Below are 26,714 nucleotides of genomic sequence, written 5' to 3' on the forward strand. Positions count from 1 at the left end.
GAACAAAACCACTGCCCTGAAATTCCAGACATGGGCTCTGGGCAGGACCACAGCCAACCGGTGTGGGCAGCCTTCTGAAAGCTGGTGTCAAAGCAAAGGACTCTGCTAGAAGCACTGTCAGAGGCCAAGTGGGACAGGGCAAGAATTCTCCAGGAGCCCAATTGTAAGTAGGATCCCGGCGGGTTCTGTATGCTCACCTCCTGACCACTACCCGGTCATTACAGTGAAGCTGAGAGGAGAACTCCTGCTTCTGGCAGTGAGAGGAACGATGGTTTCAAGACGTGCTATCTTTTGTGTCTTAAGGGGGAAAAAAATCTCAGAATAATTATTTTAATTAAAATATAATTATTTTCATTTAACGTCTTTCCTGAATTCAGCCCCTTCCCTGGTACAGATTATTTAATAGGCCCTAATTTGCTCAAGTTTTCTTTTTATAACCACAATTCATTATAAAGGGGGACAAAACCAACTTAGCTAACCTGGAGAAAAAGTTAATATGTACTTTCTACATTCCTGGTGCAGAAGTACAGGGTCACAACAGAGGCCTGATTGCGGGACTGTAGAACCCTTTCTATCCCCTACCACTTCCATCAACTGTGTGTTTACTGTAACTCTTTTACTCAGGCATATAGGCTAGCACAAAAAAAAAAATTAAAACTAAAGAGACAAAGAAAGAAAAAAAATTTAATAAAATTTTAAAAGAAAACACTTTGGCATGTTTGATGGCCAAACTACATGAAAAAAACCCTACAATGTCTCAACCTGACACAAAGAACTACAGGCAACTGTGTAACTTTAATCTCTTTCAATGCCAACTTTTAATGATTTTTTTAATTCTTTAATCTGTTTTTACAGACCAGTTGTTATCCCCCTCCCGGTCCAGCCTCTGACTATTCCTCATCCCATATACCCGCCCGCCCACGGTCTCCAAAAGGATGCCCTCACCCCACCAAACCTCCCCACTCCCTGGGGCCTCAAGACTTTCAAGGGTTACGTGTATCTTCTCTCACTGAGGCCAGACCAGGCAGTCCTCTACTCTATATGTGTCAGGGGCTTCATATCACTTGGTATATGTTACCTGAATGGAGGCTCCGTGTCTGAGAGATATCAAGGATCCAGGTTAGTTGAGACTGCTGGTCTCGCTATGGGGTCGCCCTCCTCCTCAGCTTCTTCCCTAATTTAACCATGGAGTCCCCAGCTTCTGTCCATTGGTTGGGTATAAGTATCTACATCTGACTCTTTCAGCTGCTTGTTGGCTCTCTCAGAGGGCAGCCATGCCAGGCTCCCATCTGTAAGCACACCAGAACATCAGTAATAGTGTCAGGCGTTGGATCCCTTGAGATGGATCCCAATTTAGGCCTGTCACTGGACCTCCCTTCCCTCAGTCTCTTCTCCATTTTTGTCCCGGCAGTTCTTTCAGACAGAAACAATTCTGGGTCAGAGTTTTTGACTGGGTGATGGGAACCCCCATCTCTCACTTTATGTCCTGTCTTTCTACTAGAGGTGGACTCTACAAGTTCCCTCTCTCCACTGTAGAGCATTTCATCTAAGGTCCCTCTCTTTGAGTCCTAAGAGTCTCTCACCTCCAGGTCTCTGAGTACATACTAGAGCCACCCCCCCAACCTCCCAAGGTTGCCTGTTTCCATTCTTTCTCCTGGCCCTCAGGGCTTCAGTTCTATCCCCTCCCCAATATCTGATCATGATCCTCTTTTCCCCTGCCTGTCCCCTCTCCCACTGAGGTCCGGCCTTCCCTCTGCCCCCCCACCCCATCTGTGTTATTACTTTTAATGATGGTTTTTCAACACTTTAACCTCCCTTACAGCCCATCACCCACCACAGGTAGTGTAAAAGAAAGGTTGTGGTGGGAGTGGACCTGCTTAGAAATGGTTCCTGGAAGCAAATCCCATCTGCATTATCAGGAAAGAAGTTCAGTTCACAGGGCGGCAACAGCGACTGGATCCACTTGCATACACTGCATAGATACACCAGCAGTCTAGCTCAGAAGAGTCAGGATAGCAAACAGGAATCAGCAGCAGTGGTGGCACAGCCTTAGTAAGAGTCAGCAGGGCCAACAGAGACACCAGGAAAAGTTCTCTGCTATGCTTCTCTCAGTGAAACCAACAAGCATTTAGCTATGGAAGCAAATGAAGCAAGCTCCTGTCACTATCCATTAAGTTGTTTTTATATTCCTCCAAATTTAGCGTGTCCTCCCCAGGTCTTGCCACACCATGTGTTCTTGCCTCAGCACAAACGCCTCTCTCAGCTGACATCACTCTGCCAATTAGCCTGTGTCTGCAGAAATGGCAAGAAACTGCAGCACAGCACCAGAAGGTTTCTTTGGTGTGTTTCTATGAAATCCTGACATTTCTATGAAATGGAGCTCAACAACACATGTAAGGCAGACCAATGCATCTGTGTTGTTAGGGAAGAATTCTTCATCACATGTCCCTTCACATGCTTGCTTTAGCAGAACATCCTTTCACCTGTGTTTTCTTCAGCAAAACATTCCTCCATGAGTCTGCCTTAGCCTTTGACCTGTGTCCACTTCAGCAAACTGTTTCTTCACATGTCTGCTTTACCAAAATGTCCTTTCATTTGTGTCAGCTTCAGGAAAACATCCTTCACATGTTTGCTCCAGCAAAACACCATCCGACACAACTGACTTTCCAAAGAGCCCTTAGGTTTCCTCTTCACAAGTGGTTGAAGCTAGAAGCAGGGCAAGGTGGCAAGGGATGAGCACACCAATTGATGTCTAGTGCCAAATAAACATCCCTGACAACATCCATACAAGTAACATCACATGGACTCAACAGATTATATTTGGGGATATATGTATATGTAAAAATATATATGTATACAACACTGGATGATAAAAGAGGTCACAAATTTGAAGGAGAGTGGGAAAGGTTTGGAAGGAGATGGGGAAAGGAGGGAAGTTGCAATTAAAATGCAATCTCAAAAATCGGATTACCCAATGATACAATCCACAGACCACGTGAAGCTCAAGAAGAAGGATGACCAGAAGTGCGAATGCTTCAGTCCTTCTTAGAAGGAGGAACAAAAATATTCATAGGAGAAAATACAGAGACAAAGTTTGGAGCAGAGATGGAAGGAAAGGCCATCCAGAGACTGCCCCACCTGGGGATCCAGCCATACACATACAGCCACCAAACCCAAACAACATTGCTGACATCATGAAGGGCAATGCTACAGGAGCCTGATATAGCTGTCTCCTGAGAGGCTGTGCCAGAGCATGACAAATATAGAGGCGAATGCTCACAGCCAACCATTGAACTGAGAACAGGGTCCCTATTGGAGGAGTTAGAGAAAGAATTGAAGGAACTGAAGGGCTTGCAACAATGCCAACCAACGAGAGCTCCCAGGGACTAAACCACCATCCAAAGAGTACACATGGGCAGACCCCGTGGCTCCAGCTGCATATGTAGCAGAGGATGGCCTTGTTGGGCACCAATGGGAGAAGTCCCTGGTCCTGCCAAAGCTGGACCCCCCAGTGTGAGGGAATATCAGGGCAGGGAAGCAGGAAGGGGTGGGTGGATGGGTGGGGGAACACCCTCATAGAAGAAGGGGGAGGGGATAGTATAGGGTGTTTATGGACAGGGAAACCTGGAAAGGGGATGATACCATTTGAAATGTAAATTTAAAATCCAATAAAAAATAAATAAACAAAATTAAATCTTTTTTTAAAAAAGGTTTGAAAAGGCAAAGTAAGCGTTAAAATCATACTCGGCTATGGAGAGGATTTGGAGATTAATACATTGAGAATGTAAACCAACCAAGACTCATGGGCTAAGGAATCAGGTGGATAAAGCAGACCATATGCAGGAACGGTTAGGAAATGTAAGCAGAAAGGCACAACAGAGGTAAGTGACGGCATTGAGAACTTCATGAGGTTGAATGTGTCTGAGGGAAGAAACCCAGCATGAAGGCTTGTCAACAGGAATGTCTAAGGGAAGTGAAGTGTACGCCTGTACATAAACCAGCAAAGAATGCTTATATCAACTTATTGATGATTGCCTAAGTATCAAAGTAACTGACATATCTTTTTGTAGGTTTGTGAATAGAAATAAATAACTAAAGTGTACAATTTCCGGACAATGCACAATTATTCATTGCCAATAAAAAATGAGTACCAAGCCCTGAAAAGACATAAAAAATATTTAAATACGTGTTGCCAAGTGGAATAAGTCAATCTGAAAAGATTACATAGTTCATTTTTTCCATCTGAATGAAAGCATTTTTTAAAGACAAAACTATGGAATAAACAATCAGTAGCAGCTATGGGCTTGGGCAAAGTACAAGGATAAAGAGGAATCTATGGTACAATAATAATTGTACATTAATTCTGCATTGGCAGAGTTCATATAATGTATAATACCAAAAGCAGGGCTTAGCATAAACTATAAAGTTTGGGTAATAATGGCATGGCCATGCATGATGAACAAGTATGGCAAATGTTCTACTCGCATGGAGTAAAGACAGGGACTATTGGAAAAATCTATACTTTTATCTCAACCTGACTGGGATTCTCAAACAGCTCTTTAATAAGTTGTAGGGACTAAGGAGATGGCTGTGTGTGACACAGGGGTGCACACGAGCATGCAGATCTGAGTTCAGATCCCTGGAACCCAAGTAAAAGTAGCATAGAAGACCACCTATAACTCAAGTGCTTAAGAAGAGATTGGATTCCCAGGATCCTAGCTAGACTTGCCACATCAGTGAGCTCTGGAGTGTTTGAGATAGCTTGCTCAAAAAAAAAAAATAAATTAGATGGAGAGCAATCAAGGAAATTTTTTATGTTCAAAATTGACCTGCAGACTACCACATAGCATTATCTATAGCTACAAAAAGATATGTTCAAATTATTTCTTTTAATGATGGTAAACCATGGCACAGTTGGCTGGATAATTTAGTTCATTAAAGATACTCTAACAGAATACTTGAGACTAGATAACTTACAAAAAAACCCAGAAATTTAGTTTCTCATAGTTCAGTTTTATAGGCTGAGCAATCCACAAGCAAGCGATCACCAAAGGCAGTATGAGTAATGTCCTTATCCACAGACGATCCTTATCACAGAGTAGAAGGAGAGAACTCTGGTGTGGGTTCCCTAAAGGGGCCCAAATCCAACTCACAAGAGCTCCATCTTTATCATTTCCCAAAGGTACAATCTCTTAATCTCATCACACTGGAGATGTGCCTTCAACAGATGGACTCAGAGAGAGCACGAGCTTTCAGAAGGCAGGGTCAAGGCGATGAAGGGTTTAAACCATTCATCTTTAAAAAAAAGACTCAGGAGGCTGTGATGGGGGATCATAAGTTCAAAACCTCCCTGGGGAACCTTGTGAGAGTCAATGCTATCAATTTGGCCAATTTGAACATGTGTGTATGTGAGATATAGATAGATAGATAGATAGATAGATAGATAGATAGATAGATAGATAGATAGATAGATAGATAGATAGATAATTAGATAGATATATATGATATACATCATATACTTGTAATATACATGAGAAAACTCAATTTCTCATGTGAGAAAGTGAACTGAGCACCAGTTAGAATAGGTCCCTCTCGGCATTCTGACTGGATGTGATGTGACCTATTGCTTCAAGCTCCTGATGCCTTGACTTCCCAGCCATGATGGACTGTACTTTGGAACTAAAAGCTAAAATAAACCTTTGTTCCCTTCAGCAACAGGAAAAGAAGCTAAGACAGACATTGCCTTTAAGAAAGAGGGGGAGGGGGAAAGTAAGGAAGGAGGAGGAGGAGAAGGGGGAGTTGGTAATTGGAAGATATATTTGAAGATTAATAGAGCCAGAGAGATGGTTTGATTATAACATTGAAAGTTGCAGCAATGACTGAAAATAGTAGTGCGAACATCAAAAATTGGGAAATGGTTGGAATGATATGAATGACCTAAATCCCCCCATGCCATGTGATCTCAGAGTATGCAACCCTGTTGCTGCCTCGGGCTGTTTTATTATGCTACACATACGTATGCTTCTTCACCATCACCATCCTTCCTGTTCATGAATCCAGAGAGGCTAAGTCTAGTTTAAATTCTGAGAGCTTATGTGAGTTTTAATTTATTTTATTCCAGTCACAAAAAGGAAGTACATTAAGCAACATGTAAAGACCAGTGTCACCCTAAATAAAGAAGACAGGTCCTGAGGATAAAGCTTTTACCTTCTCAGTTAAAGAAAGCACTGTTGGCATTATATTCCAGCTCCTATGCCCAATCTCTCCTTAGCAAGGAACTTAAGTTTAAAGATGAAACAGACACATGGTTGCTCAGCAATTTAAAACACAGGCTGCTGTTCCAGAGGGCCTGAGTTCAGTTCCAAGTGCCCAACTTAGGCAGCTCACTTACCCCTTGGAAATCCAACTCACAGGGGGTCTGATGGCATTCACTCACAGTCATACAAACATACATAAAAATCAAAGAAAATGCAACATCCCACTTCTATGTAGGGAGCTGTCAGCAGAGTCTAGATGCTTCACTCTGATTTTCAGTTCTGTTATCCTAGAAGGTTCCTAACCTATGTGGAGAGACAGTAGTCCAGGTCAGGAAGTCTGCCTATCAGACAGTCTTGGTATTTAGAAGTTCTATACAACCATTAAAAAATGTTCTGCAATCTGCATATCAGTAGATAATGTGACACTTCTTTGCATTAACACTTGCTTAATAATTTTTAAGGTTTATTTTCAGTCGCTTGTATGTCTGTCCATCTGTGTGTTCTCTATCTGTGTGTGTGTGTGTGTGTGTGTGGTGTGTACTGTGTGTGTGTGTGTGTGTGTATGTGTGTGCAGTATGTGGGTATGTAGTGTGTGTGTGAGGTGTGTGTGTGTGTGTGAGTGTGTGTGTGTGTGTGTGTGTGTGTGTGTGTGTGTGTGTGTGTGTGTGCTATATGAGTACAGGAATCCACAAATCCCAGAAGTAGGAGTTGAATCTTCTGGAGACGGAAGAGGTGATTATAAGTCATCAGACACTAGTACTGGAAAATAAACTCAGGTTCTCTACCAAGTCACATCTTTCGTCTCATTTGCTGATAATTTTAACCAATCTAAACAAAAGTGGAAAGTGGTTTATTTTAACCATAATGATCACAAACTACCCATACTCTGAATTACTTTTAAAGCATATGTGAGTGCATTTGAAAACAAGACGGGAATAAATTGGTTGGCATTTGACCAGTGAAAACTGGGTAATCCTATGATGGGTGACATTTACTTTTTTCTATTCTCTTGAGATTTTTTAATCATTTCCCTTCAATATCTACATTCGTTTGTCTGATACAGAGCTAACTACTGACTCCAGAGCCTTGCACATGCTGAAGAGGTTCTCTGACACCGAGCTACACCCCTAATTCTAAATTAGTTTTATTCATCAAATAAGGAAGCACTATTTTCATTTTGAAAGTTTTTCAAGTTTGCCCATCCTGTTGGGCAAAGGCGTGACTGAAGAGAGAAGAGCTGATTTGCTCCTCAGCAGCCAACTAAACCACAACTTTAGAAAACTCCTGAGTGTATTAATGTGACTGCCTTGGAACTCACCAGGATCCATCCTAGATCCTCAAATTGCTTACAGCCAAAAGCCCCCAGTGTGTGGCTTAGACTCACATAATTCCATAGCCACAGTTAGAAACTTCCTGACAACATTTGGTAGTGAGCTTAACTTTAGAGGGGATCATCACACTTCAATTCATTATTTGGAGATCAATAAAGAGAAGTCAGGACAGTATAAAATAGAATCATAGTGTAACCTACCCCGCTGTTAAATAAAGTTGCTTTCTGCTTTTCATTGACCAAAAGTATGGTTTGAACCCAGCCAGCCACTGCTTGGGGCCAGAGTTAGAAAATATTCTTTTCCTAATTTATGTTCCATTGACTTTTTACGGTGGCAGCTATTGATCTCTCTTTGTTCCATCACATCAGATGCAGCAACCCAATTCAGAGCCCGGATCGTGACTTCAGGTGAACAGCCTTTAATGTGCGGGAGAAATAGAGGCAGAAGCATGATTTGTTTTGCTTTTGTAGAGCTTTTATTATGGCCCCAGATGTCAGATGCTGTCTCAGCTGGAAACAGCTGTGGTTTAAGGCAGGTGAGCTGCCTGCCTTCCTGGTATGCCGTGACCATAAAACAAACTGAACATTTCAGGATTGACTCATTTCATTAGAGGATACAAAAATAACATTGAGAGCTAAAGAAGAAAAGAGCAAAGCCCTTTTCTCGTAGGGTCACTGATGGTACCTAGGTGAGAACAGGAAAATAATGGAGGAGGGATTGCTTGTTCTTTATACAAAATTAAACCCAAACTTCATTAACATCTTTATCACAAAGCAGTTTAGAAAGAATGGCTTGCATTTGGTTTAAAAAGGATCATTCTGTTATTTATATTCCTTAATTGACTCCTTTGAATATATTTTTAAAAACTTATTTCATTGTTAGAGAAGAGCAATGTATGTTAGGTACCACATGTGAGTACTAAGAGATGGGGACATTACTGCATTGGTCTGAACAGTTGTTGTACATACAGGGGCTATAGGAACATAGTCCACATGAGACCCAGAAACTATATAGTAACTGTTTCCTGTTCATAATCTCTATAGTGATCCCCCTCTTCCTTGTTATACAAGTGTACAAAAAAAGAAAAAAGAAAACCAATCTGTTGAGTCTGTCTTGGACATGAAAAGGACAGTATTGCATGGTTTCCTGCCCCTGAAAAAGAATCAGTAAGCATGGTCCTCCATGAATGTTGATGGCTGCGATGAGTGTACAGTTTGCTTATATAATAGCACATATATTTTCACATTTCCCCTTTTAATGAATGCCCTCTCTGCCAAGGTTAATGACTCCATGATAATCAGAGACAGCACAAGCCTAGGAGACAACGGTGTGTCTATCTCGGCAAAATGATAGAATGCCGGGACCTTCAAGACAGCTCTCAAGGCTGTGGGAAAGAAACCCTGATGACAGAGACACCTCACCTTCCTTGAGAAAGAAGATTAGGTGTTTCTAGCCCTCTCTGACCCTGAAGTGAAGCATAGGAGCTATGTGCCATAGAAAGGAGGCAGGGCCGAATCGGAATCTTTGTATATGCCGCATGCCGTATCGACATCTGTTGTGAGAAACAGCGCCTGAGACTCTATGCCCTCCATGCTGTCAGCATCTCAAGGACCACAACATCATCATACAGAAAATGTTGACTTTTTTTTTCAGAAAGTATCTCCAAACACCCTCAAGTAGTGTCAGACACCCCAGAAAAACAGCACCCCAATATGAGCTTCATTATGCACTTTAAACCGAAAGCTATAGTGCTTGGTGGAGAAAGACTGGGAGTATCTAAGTCATTTCTCTGGCTAACATGAAGTCTCGTCATGAACCTGCTCTTCAGCCTGTGCTGGGATCCACTCAAGTTGTCGAGTGCCACTCAAAATGCAGCACTGTGCTTGGGGTCAGAGGTAAAAGGGCTCTAATGCAACCACTTCTTGATTAGAAGCTTCAGTGATCAGAGGAGTAAACTATAGTCTTCCCTGGCCACATCTCACACATTTCCTCAGGTTTTCCCTTCAGAGTTGCCTGTACATTAGAACAGAGGTGTGGACCATTCCAAAGCCACCCTATATTGTCTTTTCCTCAATGCAGATTCTACTGGAGTCTCATTGCTGCTCCAGGATTACAAAGAGATTGCCTCTTCTTTTCTCTTCTGTGCTAGTACTTGACCTGAAGACACAGTATGTCAAGAGAGCCTGGTGAATACCTTAAATGTCCCAGATCTTAAGCTTCAATCTCTCAGGAAACCATCTCTAAACCAATGCCAGTGCCACCAACAATGTATAACATTACTCTTTAGTATATTTTAAAGTGCTTATAGATAGCCTAGGCATATTTTTAACAGAATAGTATTTGTTATCTCAAAATGAGTAGTTGAATCTCACAGTAACCTAGCAAGATTGGAAGAGCAAGAAAGACACCTAAAGGCATATCATGGTGTCTCTCCACTCCAGTGTCATGCCTACCTTTTGGTTACATTGATTTAGGAAGCTCAGGCACAAAAAACAAGGAAGATGTACAATTCTTCCTGTTGACCCATTTTAGCAATATCAGAAAAAAATCTACTTCATATCAACTATCTAGGGGCAGAGTTGGGTAAGAAAAGTGCAGTAAACACAAGACAAACTACTTAAAGATTAAAAACAGGGCTGGATGGATCTGAACTGAACCAATCAAACAGCTCCCTGCACCCAAATCCCGTAGGGGTAGAGCAAGACCTTCAGAGGGGCAGACACTCCTGGGAAACCAGAGGAGACTACTCTCAACCCTCATTCCTGACTCTAGAGGAAAACACCTAGCTCCATCTGGGCCCCCTGTACACAGGAACCCAGGAGCAGTAAAGGCAGGACTCTTCTGGTTGCTGCCCTCACAGTAAGCTGAAAGCTAGCCCCAAGGAGCGACTTCAGGCCCGAGACCAGAGGTAAGACCAATTTTTCTGTTCCAAATGACCTGCCTGGAGGACTCGGGACACACAAAGGCAAAATTCCTCTGGAACTGAACACTTCTGGTCTCTAGGTAGCGCCCTAACCTTGCTGATCCTGGCCCACAGCTCCCCGCTCCCAAACCCCATGACAGAGAGCTGATCACCCAAAGGTGGGCAATCATGAGACTTCAGGATAAGAGAGACTGTCACTTCTGCCCACCTTTGCCCACATCCCTGGCCCAAGAGGAAACTGTACAGTGCCTCTGGACACAGGAAGATAGGAACAGTCAAGCTGCAGGAGCCCTATGGTCTACACTGCACCCGGACCTGAACTGAACCAGTCAAACAGCTCCGTGCACCCATATCCCGAGGTGGGGAGAGCTAGAACTTCAGAGGGGCAGACACTACTGGGAAACCAGAGGAGACTACTCTCTGCCCACATTCCTGACCCAAGAGGAAAACGCCTTGTGCCATCTGTGCACCCTGTGCACAGGGTCCTAGGAGAAGTAGGGGCAAGCCCTTCAGGTTCCTGCCCACAGGAACAGCTGAAAACCGGTGGACAGAAACTACTACACACCTGAGAGCAGAACACTCTGTTCCCATAACTGGCTGAAAGAAAACAGGAAAACAGGTCTACAGCACTCCTGACACACAGGCTTACAGGATGGTCAAGCCACTGTCAGAAACAGCAAGACAAGCTAATGCCAGAGACAACCTGATGGCGAGAGGCAAGCACAGGAACCCAAGCAACAGAAAACAAGACTACATGGCATCATCAGAGCCCAATTCTTCCACCAAAGTAAACACTGGCTATCTAAAAACACCAGAAAAGCAAGATCTGGATTTAAAATCACATTTTGTCATGATGATGGAGGACTTTAAGAAGGTCATAAATAACTCCCTTAAGGAAATACAAGAGAACACAAGTAAACAACTAGAAGCCACTAAAGGAGAAACACAAAAATCCCTTAAAGAACTACTGGAAAAAACAACAAAACAGGAGAAAGAAATGAACAAAACCATCCAGGAGTTAAAAATGGAAATAGAAACAATAAAGAAAGCACAAAGGGAGACAATCCTGAATATAGAAAACTTAGGGAAGAGATCAGGAGTAACAGATGTGAGTATCACCAACAGAATACAAGAATAGAAGAGAGAATTTCAGGAGCAGAAGATTCCATAGAAAACATCGACACAACTGTCAAAGGTAATGTACAATGGAAAAAGCTATTAGCCCAAAACTTACAGGAAATCCAGGACACAATGAGAAGATCAAACCTAAGGATAATAGGTACAGGAGAGAGTGAAGACTCCCAAATTAAAGGGCCAGTAAATATCTTCCACAAAATTATAGAAGAAAACTCCCCTAACCTAAAGAAAGAGATGCCCATAAATATACAAGAAGCCTACCTAAATTTAATAGATTGGACCATAGAAGAAACTCCTCCCATCACATAATAGTCAAAACAACAAAGGGACAAAACAAAGAAAAAATACTAAAAGCAGTAAGGGGGAAAGGTCAAGTAATATATAAAGGCAGACCTAACAGAATTACACCAGACTTCTCACCAGAGAATATGAAAGACAGAAGATCCTGGACAGATGTCATACAAACCCTAAGAGAACACAAATGCCAGCCCAGGTTACTGTATACAGCAAAACTCTCAATTAACATAGATGTAGAAACCAAAATATTCCATACAAAACCAAATTTACACAATATCTTTCTATAAATCCAGCCCTACAAAGGATAATAAATGGTAAAGCCCAACAAAAGGAGGCAAGCTACACCCTAGAAAAAGCAAGAAACTAATCGTCTTGGCAACAAAACAAAGAGAAGAAAAGCACACAAACATAATCTCACCTCCAAATTCAAAGATAACAGGAAGCAACAATCACTATTCCTTAATATCTCTCAACATCAATGGACTCAATTTCCCAATAAAAAGACACAGATTAACAAACTGGATATGTAATGAAGACCCAGCATTTTGCTGCCTACAGGAAACACACCTCAGAGACAAAGACAGACACTACCTCAGAGTAAAAGGCTGGAAAATCACTTTCCAATCAAATGGTCTGAAGAAGCAAGCTGGAATAGCCATTCTAATATCAAATAAAATCGACTTTTGACCAAAAGTCATCAAAAAAGAAAAAGAAGGACACTTCATATTCATCAAAGGAAAAATCCACCAAGATGAACTCTCAATCCTAAATATTTATGATCCAAATACAAGGGCACCTACATACATAAAAGAAACCTTACTAAAACTCAAAGCACACATTGCACCTCACACAATAATAGTAGGGGATTTCAACACCCCACTCTCATCAATGGACAGATCATGGAAACAGAAATTAAACAAAGACATAGACAGATTAACAGAAGTTATGAAACAAATGGACTTAACAGATATTTATAGAACATTTTATCCTAAAACTAAAGGATATACCTTCTTCTAACCACCTCATGGTACTTTCTCCAAAATTGACCAAATAATCGGCCACAAAACAGGCTCAACAGAGACAGAAAGATAGAAATAATGCTACGCATCCTATCAGACCACCACAGGCTAAGGCTGATCTTCAATAACAATAAAGAAAGAATGCACACATATACAAGGAAGTTGAACAATGCTATACTCAATGATAACCTGGTCAAGGAAGAAATAAAGAAAGAAATTAAAGACTTCTTACAATTTAATGAAAATGAAGGCACAACATACCCAAACTTATGGGACACAATGAAGGCTGTGCTAAGAGGAAAACACATAGCTCTGAATGCCTGCAGAAAGAAACAGGAGAGAGCATATGTCAGCAGCTTGACAGCACACCTAAGAGCTCTAGAACAAAAAGAAGCAAATACACCGAGGAGGAGGAGAAGGCAGGAAATAATCAAACTCAGAGCTGAAATCAACCAAGCAGAAACAAAAAGGACTAAACAAAGAATCAACAGAACCAAAAGCTGGTTCTTTGACAAAATGAACAAGATAGATAAACCCTTAGCCAGACTGACCAGAGGGCACAGAGAGTGTGTCCAAATGAACAAAATCAGAAATGAAAAGGGAGACATAACAACAGAACAAGAGGAAATTCAAAAAATCATCAGATTATACTACAAAAGCCGATATTCAACAAAACTGGAAAATCTGGAGGAAATGGACAACTGCCTAAACAAATACCAGGTACCAAAGTTAAATCAGGAACAGATAAACCATTTAAACAACCGCATAACTCCTAAGGAAATAGAAGCAGTCATTAAAGGTCTCCCAACCAAAAAGAGCCCAGGTCCAGACGGGTTTAGTGCAGAATTCCATCAGACCTTCACAGAAGACCTCATACCAATTCTGTCCAAACTATTCCACAAAATTGAAACAGACAAGGGTTGGGGATTTGGCTCAGTGGTAGAGCGCTTGCCTAGCAAGCTCAAGGCCCTGGGTTCGGTCCCCAGCTCCGAAAAAAAAGAACCAAAAAAAAAAATTGAAACAGACAGAGCAATACCGAATTCCTTCTATGAAGCCACAATTACTCTTATACCTAAACCACACAAAGACCCAACAAAGAAAGAGAACTACAGACCAATTTCACTTATGAATATTGGTACAAAAATTCTCAATAAAATTCTTGCAAACTGAATCCAAGAGCACATCAAAACAATCATCCACCATGTTCAAGTAGGCTTCATCCCAGGTATGCAGGGATGGTTTAATATATGGAAAACCATCAACGTAATCCACTATATAAACAAACTGAAAGATAAAAACCACATGAACATTTCATTAGATGCTGAGAAAGCATTTGACAAAATTCAACACCCCTTCATGATAAAAGTCCTGGAAAGAACAGGAATTCAAGGCCCATACCTAAACATAGTAAAAGCCATAAACAGCAAACCAGTAGCTAACACTAAACAAAATGGAGAGAAACTTGAAGCAATCCCACTAAAATCAGGGACTAGACAAGGCTGCCCACTCTCTCCCTACTTATTCAATATAATTCTCGCAGTCCTAGCCAGAACAATCAGACAAAAAAAGGAGATCAAAGGGATACAGATTGGAAAGGAAGAAGTCAAAATATCACTATTTGCAGATGATATGATACTATACATAAGTGACCCTAAAAGTTCCACCAGAGAACTACTAAAGCTGATAAACAACTTCAGCAAAGTGGCTGGGTATAAAATTAACTCAAATAAATCGGTAGCCTTCCTCTACACAAAAAAGAAACAAGTCAAGAAAGAAATTAGGGAAACTACACTCTTCATAATAGTCCCAAATAATAAAAAATACTTTAGTGTGACTTTAACTAAGCAAGTGAAAGATCTGTATGATAAGAACTTCAAGTCTCTGAAAAAAGAAATTGAAGAAGATCTCAGAAGATGGAAAGATCTCCCATACTCATGGATTGGCAGGATTAATATAGCAAAAATTGGGCTGGAGAGATGGCTCAGCAGTTAAGAGCACTGACTGCTCTTCCAGAAATCCTGAGTTCAAGTCACAGCAACCACATGGTGGCTCACAATCATCTGTAATGAGATCTGATGCCCTCTTCTGGTGTGTCTGAAGACAGCTACAGTATACTTACATATAATAAATAAATCATTAAAAAAATATAGCTAAAATGGCCATTTTACCAAAAGCGATCTACAAATTCAATGCAATCCCCATCAAAATTCCAATCCAATTCTTCATAGAGTTAGACAGAACAATTTGCAAATTCATCTGGAATAACAAAAAGTCCAGCATAGCTAAAACTATCCTCAAAAATAAAAGGACTTCTGGGGAATCACCATCCCTGAACTCAAGCAGTATTACAGAACAATAGTGATTTTTAAAAAACTGTATGGTATTGGTACAGAGACAGGCAGATAGACCAGTGGAATAGAATTGAAGACCCAGAAATGAACCCAACACACCTATGGTCACTTGATTTTTGACAAAGGAGCCAAAACCATCCAATGGAAAAAGGATAGCATTTTCGGCAAATGGTGTTAGTTCAACTTGAGGTCGGCATGTAGAAGAATGCAGATGGATCCATTCTTATCACCCTGTACAAAGCTTAAGTCCAACTGGACCAAGGACCTCCACAGCAAACCAAATACATTCAAACTAATAGAAGAAAATGTGGGGAAGCATCTGGAACACATGGGCACTGGAGAAAATTTCCTGAACAAAACACCAGTGGCTTCTGCTCAAGATCAAGAATCGACAAATGGGATCTCATAAAACTGCAAAGCTTCTGTAAGGCAAAGGTCACTGTGGTTAGGACAAAACGGCAACCAACAGATTGGGAAAAGATCTTTACCAACCCTACAACAGATAGAGGCCTTATATCCAAAATATACAAAGAACTCAAGAAGTTAGACCGCAGGGAGACAAATAACCCTATTAAAAAATGGGGTTCAGAGCTAAACAAAGAATTCACAGCTGAGGAATGCTGAATGGCTGAGAAACACCTAAAGAAATGTTCAACATCTTTAGTCATAAGGGAAATGCAAATCAAAACAACCCTGAGATTCCACCTCATACCAGTCAGAATGGCTAAGATAAAAAACTCAGGTGACAGCAAATGCTGGTGAGGATGTGGAGAAAGAGGAACACTCCTCCATTGTTGGTGGGATTGCAGACTGGTACAACCATTCTGGAAATCAGTCTGGAGGTTCCTCAGAAAACTAGACATTGCACTACCAGAGGACCCAGCTATACTTCTCTTGGGCATATACCCAAAAGATGCCCCAACACACAACAAAGACACATGCTCCACTATGTTCATAGCAGCCTTACTTATAATAGCCGGAAGCTGGAAAGATCCCAGATGCCCTTCAACAGAGGAATGGATACAGAAAATGTGGTACATCTACACAATGGAGTACTACTCAGCTATCAAAAGCAATGACTTCATGAAATTCATTTGCAAATGGAATGAACTAGAAAATATCATCCTGAGTGAGGTAACCCAATCACAGAAAAACACACATGGTATGCACTCATTGATAAGTGGATATTAGCCCAAATGCTGAAACTACCCAAGATGCACAGACCACATGAAACTCAAGAAGGATGACCAAAATGCGAATGCTTCACTCCTTCTTTAAAAGGGGAACAAGAATACCCTTAGGAGGGGTTAGGGAGGCAAAGTTTAGAACAGAGATTGAAGGAATGGCCATTCAGAGCCTGCCCCACATATGGCCCATACATGTACAGCCACCAAAGTAGGTAAGATGAAGTTAGAAGTGCAGGCTGACAGGAACCAGATGTAGATCTCTCCTGAGAGACACAGACAGAATACAGCAAATACATAGGCGAATGCCAGCAGCCAACCACTGAACTGAGAACAGGACCTCCGTTGAAGGAATCAAAGAAAGGACTGAAAGAGCTGAAGAGGCTTGAGACCCCATATGAACAACAATGCCAACCAACCAGAGCTTCCAGGGACTAAGCCACTACCCAAAGACTATACATGCACTGACCCTGGGCTCCAAATTCATAGGTAGCAATAGCCTAGTAGGGGCACCAGTGGAAGGGGAAGCCCTTGGTCCTGCCAAGGCTGGACCCCAGTGAATGGGATTGTTGGGGATAGGGCGGTAATGGGGGGGTGGAGGAGGAGAGGAACACCCATTAGAAGGGGAGGGGGAATGGTTAGGGGGATTTTGGCCTGGACACCGGGAAAGAGAATAACCTTTGAAATGTAAATAAGAAATACCCAATTTAATAAAGATTTAAAAAAAAAAAAAAAACAGGGCTGGAGAGATGGCTCAGCGGTTAAGAGCACTGACTGTTCTTCCAGAAGACCTGAGTTCAAATCCCAACAACCACATGGTGGCTTACAACCATCTGTAATGGGGATCTGATGTCCTCTTCTAGTGTGTCTGAAGACAGTGTACTCACATAACAAGTAAATAAATGAATAAATAAATAAGATTAAAGACAAACCCAATTGCCTGCAGTCCTGTGACTTAGTGACTAGAATCAGAGCCCTGAGTTGAGCGGATGATGCAATATGGTAGAGAGCCTTCATAGGTCATTGTCCAGTCACTTCCTTTACTAAACATGGCTGGCCCACCCTTTACCTCTTCTTCAGATAGCTGTAGGTCACTATTTTCTGCAATCTTGGGGGGGAAAGAGGGGCAATAATTATTAGACCATACATCTCATCTAAGGTACTATATGTATGTGCTTCAAGGTGAGGGGACAGAGGTGCTCAAAGGAATGACCTGCCCAGCCCTTGTGAATCTATGACTTCTGCAGATTTGAGATCTATAGTGATAGACAATCCTTCCTCATTCAGAAGAACTAGTGTGGGACTTCCATATCAATCTCAGAAACAGACTTAGTGGATGGGAAGATGTGGAGTCTCTCCCTACTCTACCAAAAGGTTTGCTTACACCAACATTTTTCTTCATATATAGCTCAATCCAACAAGGCCATTGCTATGCTAAGTACCAGAAACTCTAAGTGGTTAGAGTATCATGCTCTGGCAGCTGGTCTCTTCTGCAACACCTACACTTGACCTCATTGGCTGAACAGGAGCCCTTCTCCACCCAATGTCATTTCAACCGTCACTAACCAGAAATTATAGGCAAGCTTACCAATTATCACAAACAGGACCTTAATAAGTCCATTGTTAACATAGCTAACTGCCATTTCCTTGGAGGAATAAACCCCTTTCTTACGCACCTGCTTGGACCTGTGCATATGACATTCAAAGTGTTCCATACATGTGGAGTCTGGGAGCCAATGGAGAACCCAAAGACCCTTGAACACTTCCAGTTCTGTTGACATGAAATCCTGCCACAACCTTGAGCTTTTAATTTCTTATTCTTAGTTACCTTTTACTGTTAGCCTCTTGCTGGGTTTGTTTATGGAATATGTATTTTGTTTAACCAAATATTAGTAATATAGGATATTTTTTAAAGCAAATCTTTGGTGATTTTTATTTATGCTGAAATTTAAGTTCAACCATTGGAGAGAGTCCTCATAAATGGTTTTATGTTATTCACAAAAATCTCTCAATCAATTACCTACAATTTTATCGTGCCTTTAAAGAATATGGCAAGGTAAATGACATATAAACAGAAAGAAATTAACCAGGAATAAACATCGTGCTAATAGAGATAAATGTAGACATGCTACAGGGAATTCAGAGCCAGGAAACCGTAAGTACAAAAAAGTGAATTAAGGACCAGGGAATACTGAGGAAGAAAGAACAGATATTTTATAAAAACCAGAGGGCCAGGAGAAGGTCTGCAAAATGCCATGCTCTGAGTGTGTCAGACACAGGTAAAACAATATTATTTCATGGCAACTACTTTTATGCCAAGTAGCACAGATTTTTGGCAAGTAAGCAACTGCCCACATTGGGCCTAAAGAAGTCTAGTCATGTCGTCAGTCAATCATGAGTGGGAGAGGCCCCTGTGCCCAACCCACCCCATTTCAACTAATTAGCTACTGGAACATTCTAAGAGTAATGGAGTCATTGTTTTCAGTTATGTTCCCACTATTCAGCTTACTAAGTACCAGTGGAGAGCTCCAAACCCATGGTTACACAGAGGGCCTTAGTTAAACTCACAGAGTCAGGAGAAAGAAAAAAAAAACAGTCATGAATGTGGGAAAGTGGTTCGTAGAGAAAATGGGGCACTGACATGGATGAGAGAGAGAGAATAGCGTGTAGACGAAATTCCAATGCATTGTAAACATGTGAGATAGCCAACGATGTCTTTGTTAACTAATAAAAACTTTAAGTTGAAACAAAAAAACCATAACAAATGTGAGGAATAACAACACAAGGACCTAAAATGTCTTTGGCAAAGCTTCTTAAGCTGCAGTATGAAAATTACAGTTTTTGTTGACTTGTTACACAAAACTACACTGTCATATAGGTAAAATGTGGTGCAGATTACATTGTTTTACATCTATTTATTTGGAGATCATGCCATTTTGAGAGGAAAATGTGCAAAGCTGAGTGAGTCCTGTCCTTCCACCATATGAGTTCGAGGGATTGAACGCAGTTTCCCAGTGTATAAAGCATGTACCCCCTCACACATTGTAGAAGACTTCAAAACCATACGCCATGAAGTCCAGATAGCATACTATTCTAAGGATATGAAAAACTACTGGATTTTACCCATTTGTAAGGGGAAAAGGCATAACATAAAAGGCCAAATTCAAATAAAAAAGATGTACGAAATATTTACAATGAAAATCACAACATTCTAACTGCTTTCATGTGGAATGAGCTTCACATTACCAAATACCACCAAGTGGTATGAATCAAAAAGAAATATCAATGCTTTTTAAAAGATTTCTTAAAAATTATAGTTAATGATTTTCACATCTAAAAAACTACCGTTACTAATATTTTCTATGGGTAACTAGTACATGTCAGGTTTCCAGAATATAAATACCTGACACACAGCTATGTTGGAGATTTTATTTAAAGTATACACGCGTATCCATATGAAGGGGGCACAAATATCAGGGCACTTTCATAATAACTTGCTGGACTCTAATGAAAAAGGCTAGTGATATGGCTCAGTTTGTAAAGTGGCCTCCCAACAACCTGAGTTAGTTTGAGCCCTGATCCCCAGAACCCACATGGTTAAAGGGGAAACACTGAGTCCAGAAAGCTGTTCTCTGACCTCCTCATGGTATGACCACGTGTGTATGCATATACACACAGGGGATACTAAATGTAGTGTTATTTTAATTTACAAAGATGAAAGCATATTTTTGAGCTTCTTATTTAATGTTTTATTCAAAATAATATAAAAATATAAGACCATCAAAATATGACTTAGATGTAAGTAAAATGAAACCATAATACTGTGAGCTACTTTAAAATGATGATTATCATGCTTAAACCCACCAAAGGCAATTTCTTTCTCATCATAATGTGTATTTTTGGATACATAAATGAAAAAGTCAATAAGCCATTGTGATGTGCAAATTCCAGCTATGGGCTATTTCTTAAAAGTGTAGTTGCTGATCGCCATGCCTAAAACACAGGATAGTGAGTGGTCTGCCAAGAGCCCCAACCAGACACAGAAATTTAATTTTAAATACATAAGATTTTGCACCCAGGGAAGAGTTTGCAAAGCACTGTGTGGGCTGGCATGTCATGAAAGTCTGGTGATGGGAATGGAGAGTGGGGAACACTAATCCCAGGGGCAGGTACCTCTAGCTGATGTACTGACTTCACCCATGCGTATCAGGAAGCAGAGCTCCCACAGCAGCATAGGTCACACGTGCTTCTGGAAGGCTCCACCTGAAAGGCATCTTAGATCATCAAATTCACCACCCTCATGATGCAGGTAAGGAACTTGGCCAGATGATTCAGTATCTCTGGGCTTTGGTATCAGGTCAACTCTTGTATGTCAAGGCATCTCCACTCTACAGATTCTCAAAGCACAACTGGGCTACTAAGTTTTGATATGCTATCAGAAGTTTCATAAATTATTCTTAATTTAAGCCTTCCCTTTTTTTGAGTGATTCCCATGGATGAAATATTTTATTCAAGATTTGAATTAATTTTTTTCCAAAACACCATGTTTTTAAAAGTGTTTTTAAAGGTGTCATGACAAGGCTGTTGCTCCAATGTGCCTTCTATTCTGGAAGTGTCGAACTGGCCTTGCACGTTTATCCAATCATGAGTACTAATGCCCACCTGTGTACTTCTCACCTGTTGTCTCCAGGGATTTTCCACAAGAGCCAGTGACACATTTCCTGAGGATCTCACCAAAGGAGTAAATCTAATGGATAAACAAAGGGGTGCCTTAAAATATTTGTTTGACATTCCATTGCTGTTGAATGACAGATACTCAGGAGATAGGAGGAGACAACAGAAGCCTTTCTGGCCGATTCCTTTGTCCAAGAAAATGCCTGTTTCCACTCTAAAGATTCATCATCTGATTAGATCTAGTGAAGAAAGCAACAGTTTTTAAAGCATACAGAAACCTCGAAATCTAGAACTATCCTTCTGGCTTGACAGGACATGGAAGCATAGAAGCTACATAGAGATGTGGAAAAACCACTTTGGGCTCAAGTAGTTTTTTCAAACAGCTCTACTAGGGACTGGAGAGATGACTTAGCGATTAAGATCACAACTGTTCTTCTAGGGGTCCTGAGTTCAATTCCCAGCAACCACAAGGTGGTTCACAACCATCTGTAATAGGATCCAATGTCCTCTTTCAGTAGCTGTCTGAAGTACAGCTACAGTGTGCTCATGTACATAAAATAAATACATCTTTAAAAAAAATAAAAGAGCTTGCCTCTCTGTGGTTCCTCTATTTGGCTTCTATGTAAGCTTTTAAGCCCTCAGAGAAGTACTTCTGTTGCTGCTGAAGACTGTTGAAAACATGGCTCTAGGCCATCATACACATAAAGGATTTCTAATTTCCTAGACTGGCACGTGGAACCCTTGCAAGAACTCGGACTCCAGCTTACAATAGTATTTGGTTCCAATAGATATTTACCTTCCTTCGTTTTATGGATGTATTTTATATCAGAACTGAAGAGCATTCTTTCAAGGAGATCCAAACAAAAGGAAGAGTGTGTAAATGCTTCATTTTTGTCAGGTAGCTATATAAACATGGAAGTCCTAAAAGCCCATCAGTCAATGTTTCTTTCTTTCCTAAAGAACTCAGTAATTTCCTAGACACTGGTCCCTTGAAAGCTGTCTTAATTAAAGTTGCACTGGTAAGTTGTCTGCACAATGGTAATCACAGATGTCTATAATACTTCTCAAGTGGAAATGTCAAAGGAAAATTGTGCAATCTCTATTAGCGGTACATAATTAAAGGTCCTGATTCATTCTGGGAGGGTCTCTGCGGGGACTTTTAACTGAGAGTTCATTGGGCATGCAGCTAGCTGAATAGATTGGCCTTTGAGAACTGAATGCAACTCTATCACCACTGGATGGATTAGGAGAACAATAATCAGCAGTAAACTGCTGTGGGGATCTGAGAAGTTAAATACGTGGTAATAGTCATCCCAATAAAACTGTTCAGGCGATGACGAATGAATGGCCTCAACTTAATAGTATCTGTGTCATGCTAGAGAAGCAACAGAAATGGAGCCAAGTAGCACATTAAAAACTCCATGAAGTCTTTGTGAACTGATGTCTGACCTTACTCTAGACAAGTCCACAGGCAAATATTTACTTTGTATCTGCCTAACACTAGGCACCAGGAAAGGGTAGGCCCTCTCTTCCTCTGTTCATGACATGTAGGGGAGAGTATGTCTCTGACCTGCCTCAGTTCTTCCTCCACAGAGCCCACAGGTTTAGTTCACCCACAAGTTTGATATAACCTAAGGCATCAGTCTCAATGATTTCAAATCAAAGGCATAGAGGTCAGGAAAGTGACAGATCTTGGCTCTATCCTCCCTCAGCTCTGCACCTCCGCTGACCATGTAAAGTTTTGAAACACGCAACCAATTGGCTTGAGTCCTTTCCACTGCCCTCTTTCCACTGATGATCTTTTCATTTTAACTTTAAGTGGGAAAAGCCGGAGAAAATACTTTACATATCCATATCCATAAGAGGACAGAAGGTATGTGTCCATAATCCCAACATAGTAGAGGTGGGGGCAGGAGGATCACAAGTTGGAACTTAATGTCTTTCAAAAGTCCAAAGTCTGAGAAGTGATGAGAGTAGAGAGCTAAGATTCTGGGTTCCATTCCTAACACTGAAAACAAAACAAGCTGAGAGAAAAAAGACAGGCTTTTTGTTTCAGTAATATTTCCTTTCTATAATTCTCTGAGCAGTGACTATGGAGAATGTGTTATTCACTTTCCCTCACAGGGGTAAAATGCCTCCGGAATCAGTGGCTGAAAGGGGGTTATTTCAGCCCATGCTTTCAGTCCATGATTCCTTGGCCTTATTGCTTTGAGTCAGAGGCAGCACTGTGACAGAAATGTGTGGAGGATCAGGCCTACTCAGAGTCTCTAAGAAGCAAAGGGTAGGGAGAAGACCTCAATATCCTCTTCACGAGAATATGTATGCCTAATGCCTAACTTCCACTAGGTCCTACCTCCTGACAAAAATCAACAAAACCAAACTGAGGACTTAAGCCTGTAGCACTTTGGGCCTTTGGGGAGCATTCCAGATCCCAGCTTTCTGACCACAGCACAGAAGTACAGTGTTAGGCCTTGAGTCAAAGGACTCAGGGAACAGGTTCATCTTTAACCTGATGTGGTTGAGGAGGAGAGAGATGTCTTTCTCGAGTGCCTCAAGCAAGCAACAACCTTTGGGGAGCAAAGAAGAGAAAACAGTGCTTAGCTGAAGGAGGGCACCCTGCACTGGGAGCTGAGCGATTGGATAACTGAGTGTAGGTGGCCAGATCCTCTCCCGCTGTATTCTCTACAAAACTGAGAAGAGAGCCAAGAATGCTTCCATGGGGTCTTCACTCTGTTCCACTCAATAATACCTTTACTGTGATGTTTGCTTGCTTGCTTTTTATTTCCAAGACAAGGGTTCTATACACAGCCATAGGTGGCCCCAAGCTCCGATCAGTCTATTTCAGTCACCTGAGTGCTGGAATTCCAAACATGTGCCACCATGTCTGGCTCCCCAGTAGGATTCTTAAGATCTAGACATCACTTTTCCATTTTGCTAAGATCCAGGAAGATCAAAACTGACCTGTGTACCACAGTGTCTCTCTTATAAAAGGTGGGAAAGTGACAGCCTGGGAGAAGTGGATGGTGGGCTCCTGCATAAAAGGACAACCAGAGCTGGGTGTCCCTAAAGACCTTCTGGGTTACTGCCTGCCAACCCTCTCTAATGGAAGAGATTTGGCTTCTTACCTCCAGGTAACACCATCATTTTTATTGAAGCCTAAAGTACACCTGTTCAAAAGCCCAGAAAGCCACTGAAGACACCACTAACTTCACAAGAGTCCCTGTCCCAGATACTGGAGTAGTCCTCCGACCAAGACTTGCTTTTGTTTCTGACTTTGTTTCCCTGCATTTGGAGGTTGGGAGGAATGAAAAGGGAATACAAAGTCCAAAAGGCAATGATCAGAATGCCACAGTGCCTACGTGTTGATGGAACTCTGAGTAACCTAACTCTCTAGTCAGAGGCTCAGCAGCCACCATGCTCAACATGTTGACCAGGCCATACTCACTCAACCCCCTCAGTGGGAAGTTAAGGTGGCTAGCACCCAGAAGACCTTAATGTCCTTCTAACTCCTGACTGGATCTGGAGTTAAAACCCCGTGTTAGGTAAGCTAGTGAGACTTCAGCACACTCAGAGGCCTTCTAATGACCCGTCCCTCACAATCAGCTTTGAACCCCATGTCTGCTATCTCTTGCAATATAATTTTCAGAAAGATAATGTGACCCTTACCCCCTCTTTCAGATATAAAATACAATATGGGAGTGGGTAAGGTAGAGAGAATAGGGTTTTATGGAAACCCACTTGGGGAGAATGTTTATGCCAGTTAAAGAATGCTATCTTACAGTTGTATGTTTCAATTCTTTTTAATCTACTGTTACATGATTTCTTTTTCTCAAAACAATGGGATCTGAGTTGTGTTTCTTGTCCTGGGTAGGAACATTGCTTTCTAAACTGTCCAAAATATTACCAAGACATACTATTGTTCCTTCTCTCAAGAGTTAAATCAAATAGACCTGTCAGTCACCTAGACAGGAAAACACCCCTCAGGAAGATGTTAGTTTCAGAAACTGCGAGAAACATTGTACACCTGAAGGCATGTTAAGAAGATGAGAATAGCTAGCCTTTAAAGATATATGTACTTATGTTCCCCAAAAGCCCCTCTGTCAATGCAGTTGCTTACAGACACCCAAAGCTAGGCCTGTCTGCTTTTGTAAGTTTTAACTCAGAAAGCAGTGACCATTTATTTTCTTTCTTCAGTCTCCCCTTTTCACACATCCTAAGGCTGCTTGCTCTGACAGTGAGCATTCTCACTTGGAAGATCCACTCCATGGAGCTACTCACAGACTCATTATGAAGGCTGCCACTTTATTGACTTTTAACTCAATAAACGTGACTGACTGACAATCTCACTCCCATCCTCTTCTTCCTTCTTCTCCTGGCAGCTGCAGAGAGCACTGGTTTCTGTGTTCTGATGATTTTTTTTTCTCCTGTGCTCAAATAAAACTGTCCTCTACTTTACTTGTTAGACATTTTCTAAATGTTTTAAGAGTTTTTAGACGTTGAAAGATGGACTTTCTATTCCATTGTAACAAAACCCTTATATCTGACCAATAAATTGAGTACACCTGAAGGCCAGAGTCCAATTGGTAGGAGGGTTCCCAGATTATTCTAGCTGAATCACCATGGACAGTGTCTTATTCTGTTTATGTTGCTATCACACAACATCCAAAATGGGAGCTTTTACAAAGAACAGACTATTAACCCTTCTACAGCACCGAAGGCTAGGAAATATGGAGATTGTTCTTACTATATTAATGAAAGAGGATAGACAGAGAGAAGTCATATCTGTCACCACTGAAATGGACACTTCCAACCATGCAAAGGTGATGTAAGATTCATAGTAAATGATGTGTAAATGCTCCCAAAAGCCCATGCTGTGTAACAACAGGAGAGCTCCCATCCTTTGAACATCACCAGCCTTTGACCTGCTGTTCTTTCCTTTTTTCCATTTTTATTCCAGGGTGGAGAGCTACACGAAATGGCGACCCAAAGTTGATCTTAGGATCATCCCAGGCTGCCTTTCCATCTCAGTCATTGAACCAATATCTATCAATCAAAGGTACATATTTAAGGCAGTTTGTCAAGGGGGGTTTCCTTTCTCTGCCTCCAAGCTTAAATTAAATGAGATGCCACACTTATCTGACATTTATGTGATTCGTGACCTCTGAACTACGGTCCTCATGCTTGTGTAACAACCACTCTACATAATTCTCTCTTCTTTTGCCTCTGCTATGATCAATTTCTCCCTCCTCAGAGGTAAACTCTTTCTTGACTAGCTCTGCTCCTGGTGTGACAACATGTCCCCACTCCATTCTTTGTTATGGGACACAAAAGCCTGGAAGTCCTAGATGTTGCTCTCTAAATCCAAATATCAACCAATATCAGTGGTATAGTCAACCCATAGTACAGTGATTTCATGGGAGTAGAAACGGTATCCAGGATCGTCTATGCATGAGATGCTCTGCCATCACCCTCCATTCTCATTACTTTCTAAGGCCTAGGATGAATAATAACATCATTGACATAAAATCCAGGAGGAAGATA

At 41.3% G+C, this 26,714-nt stretch overlaps 1 pseudogene; it reads left to right on the plus strand.

Moving 5' to 3' along the window:
* Positions 1 to 26,714, plus strand: part of LOC116892239 — a 106,113-nt pseudogene that overhangs the window by 42,569 nt on the left and 36,830 nt on the right.

Source organism: Rattus rattus, chromosome 2 (genome assembly GCF_011064425.1).
Source record: "Rattus rattus isolate New Zealand chromosome 2, Rrattus_CSIRO_v1, whole genome shotgun sequence".
NCBI classification, from domain to species: Eukaryota; Metazoa; Chordata; class Mammalia; order Rodentia; family Muridae; genus Rattus; species Rattus rattus.